The sequence below is a fragment of the Pongo abelii genome, chromosome Y, assembly GCF_028885655.2.
Source record: "Pongo abelii isolate AG06213 chromosome Y, NHGRI_mPonAbe1-v2.0_pri, whole genome shotgun sequence".
Lineage (NCBI taxonomy): Eukaryota > Metazoa > Chordata > Mammalia > Primates > Hominidae > Pongo > Pongo abelii.
In genome coordinates this window covers 37219756-37223429 of record NC_072009.2, presented here as the reverse complement: position 1 = coordinate 37223429, position 3674 = coordinate 37219756, and the positions used below count along the sequence as shown (strand labels likewise).

Below are 3674 nucleotides of genomic sequence, written 5' to 3'. Positions count from 1 at the left end.
CATGGGTAACATGTAGTTGAATCCCATTTTTAAAATGCATTTGGTCACTCCACATCTTTTAATCACATAATTTAATTCATTTGCATTCAAGATAATTATTGATAAGTAAGTTCTTACTACTGTTATCTTGTTAGTTGTTTCTGATTGAGTCATACATCATTTTTTCCCTTCTTCCTCCCATGTCTGCTTTTAAATGTTTCACATTTAAATATCTTCAGTAGTGATAAGCTTTGACTGCTTTGTTTTTATCATTAGTGTTGCTGCTGTAGTTTTTGATGGTCTTCAAAGGCTCAGAGAAAACATCTTATAGTTAATAATCAACTAGCTTAAGCTGACAACTTTTGTCACATAAAAACTGTAGACATTTATCCTCTGTTCCAATGATGTTTTTGAAATCACAATTTATATCTTTTAATACTGTGTCTTCCTTAAAATCACATTGGTGACAAGTCTTTTGCCGAGTGATTTCATGCTCCTCCATTTTTTTGTTTATTTTCCGTTAGTGCTTTTAGAATTTTCTTTGTTTCTCAACCTTTGAGAGCTTGATTCTTTCTTTTGGCAGCATTTTTATTTTTCCTTACACAATGATGTGTTGCTGAGGCCTAACGTTCTCATATAACAGTAGAAAACAAAAATTTGTTGTCATGTCTTTACAGAATCTAGAATTTCATACAAAAAATCTTACATAAATTAAAAGGATGAATACACTTACAAGTGTAAATGCAAACTGCTTCCAAATCAAGGCAAGTGAGAGCCCACGGTGTTCTGGCAAAAAACATCAGCTAAGAAAGGAAACTGGGTCCTATGGCTTGGACTTTCCAACCGTGACAGACAGGCAGGACAGAAGCAACTAGGTCAGGAGTCCTTGCCAGCCTCTAGAGAAATCCCAGAACACTCAGCCCTGATACATTAATACCCTGCACAGATCAGAGACTGCTGGCCATGCAGACTCACCAAGCCACAGGCTTGTCTTCCACAAGTACATTCTTACCTCAGTCACGAAATGTCCATGCAACGTGCACTAAAGTTTGAACTCAAAGATATGTACACAGTATTAAACAAATACCAAGGGGAACAATTAACTTGAATACAAGGTCAAAATCAGCAACAAGTTCTATGATCCAGTTTTAGTATCAGATACAATCTTCAAGGATAATTTCTTCTCAAAGGCTTATTCCAGTTTCATGAGGCTAGCATGAGGTGTACGCATTTGCCAAGGGCAAATTTGTACTTCTGTATTAACCCATGCAGCAAATACTACACATCTGCTTAGTCCATTTAGAAGCATTTGTGGTGGATGATGGAGGGGCCCAACTCATCATACTCCTGGTTGCTAATCCACATCTGCTGGAAGGTGGACAGTGAGGTCAGGATGGAGCTACCAATCCACACTGAGTACTTGCGCTCTGGGGGTGCAATGATCTTAATCTTCATGATGCTGGGAGCCAGGGCAGTGATCTCCTTCTGCATCCTGTCAGCAATGCCTGGGTACATGGTGGTGCTGCCAGATAGTACCGTGTTGGCATACAGGTCTTTGCGGATGTCCACGTCACACTTCATGATGGAGTTGAAGGTGGTTTCGTGGATGCTGCAAGATTCCATGCCCAGGAAAGAAGGCTGGAACAGCACCTCTGGACACCGGAACCACTCCTTGTCAATGGTGATGACCTGGCCATCGAGCAGTTTGTAGCCCTTCTCCAAAGAAGAGGAGGATATGGCAGTGGCCATCTCCTGCTTGAAGTTCAGGGAGACCTAGCACAGCTTCTCCTTGATGTTGTGCATGATTTCCCACTCGTCTGTGGTGGTGAAGCTGTAGCCTAGCTTGTTGAAGATCTTCATGAGGTACTCAGTCAAGTCCCAGCCAACCAAGTCCAGACACAGGATGGCATGGGGAAGTTAGTAGCTCTCCTAGAAGGGCACTGTGTTGGTGACCCTGTGTCCAGAGTCCATGACAATGCCAGTGGTGCACCCAAAGGCATAGAGGGACAGCACATCTCAGATGGCCACATGGCTTGGGTGTTGAAGGTCTCAAACATAATCTGAGTCATCTTCTCTCTGTTAGCCTTGGGGCTCAGGGGTTCCTTGGTTAGCAGCACTGGCTGCTCTTCTGGGGCCCTATGCAGCTTATTGTAGAAGTGGTGCCAGATCTTCTCCATGTTGTCCCAGTTGGTGATGATGCCATACTTGATGGGGTACTTCAGGGTCAGGATGCTGTGCTTGCTCTGGGCTTTGTTGCCCATGTAGGAGTCCTTTGGGCCCATGTCCACCAACATTCTCTGGTGTCGGGGGCACCCCACGATGGAGGGAAACATGGCTCAGGGAGCGTCATCCCTAGCAAAGCCAGTTTTGCACATGCCAGAGCCATTGTCAATGAGCAGCATGACGATCACTTCTTCTATTGCAATGGGCAGAAGAGTGGGATAGTGGAGCCACAGAACAACAAGGTGAGCAAGCTGGCAGTGGTGACTGGAGCAAGAGTTTTATTCTTGTTTGTTGTGGGGTAGTTTTATGTGGTATTAATCTTTTTTGTTGACTACAATCTTTCTGAACCTACATATTTATATTTCCCTCAAATTTTTGAAAGTTGTTATTATTCACTTGAATATGCTGTATATATGTTCCTTTTGCTGAACTCTTTCATGAATATTGCTAAATCTTAGATTTGCTTATTTAAGGTAATTGTGTATATCTGGTAAACAGTCTTCGTTCTTTTTGATTGTTTTTCTGTTTTGTTCTTTGTGAATTTCTTAATAACCTATGTTAATTTACTTTTATTTTCTTTTTTCTTTTGCCTTTTTTTTTTTTTTTTTGGACAAAGCCTCTCTGTGTTGCCCAGGCTGGAGTTCAATGGCACCACACTGACTCCCTGAAACATCAGGGTTTCACTGGTCCAGACTGGTCTTGAACTGCTAACCTCAAGTGATCAACCCATTTCAGCCTCACAAAGTGCTGTGATTACAGGCCTGAGCCTGCACACCTGGTCCTAATAACTCATTTTAGAGCTCACTGATTCTTTATTCTGTTTGATCTATTCTGCGGTTGAAAGCCTTCTGATTTTTCCACTTCAACCAGTATAGTTCTCAGTTCCGGGACTCTTTATTTTTAAATAATTTCAGTCCATTTTTAAAAGTTTCTTTCAGAAGTGTATCAGTTCCTTTTCCGTGTTGTTTTAGAGATCTGAGTTTCCTGAAAACTGATAACATGAATTCTTGATCCAACAAACACTGATAGCCATCTCATTAATTAGCATTGGTCAATGGTTTATGCTTTGTCCATTTAGGGAGGTTATAATTTCCTGTTTGGTATTATTTCTTGTAGTTATACATCTATATCTTTTTATTGAAGGACTAGTTATTTAGTTTACTGTTTTCTATGTCTTATTTTGCATTTTGAGTTTTCTTTAAGACATAAGTATTGTGGGGTATTGTTTGCTTGATTTTGGCTAGGTCAATACCTCTGTTTTGGCAGTAGATAGTGCCTTAAGCCCAGGTTTATCTCAGCTCTAACAAACTTTGAAACACTGCCAGTCTCCTATCTGAGAGATTTTGAAAGGGATATCCTAAGAGTGTGGGAAGGCTCTCTATAGGTTTGTGATCAAGGAAATTATGCAATATACCTCCTACCTTATGGTAATGCTGTGCAGGCACTCAGGGTTGACATCTTCTGTAACTGAG

At 41.1% G+C, this 3674-nt stretch overlaps 1 pseudogene; it reads right to left on the bottom strand.

Moving 5' to 3' along the window:
* Nucleotides 1-1278: 1278 nt before the first annotated feature.
* LOC100447999 (actin, cytoplasmic 2-like) lies at nt 1279-2399 on the bottom strand (annotated as a pseudogene).
* Nucleotides 2400-3674: the final 1275 nt, after the last annotated feature.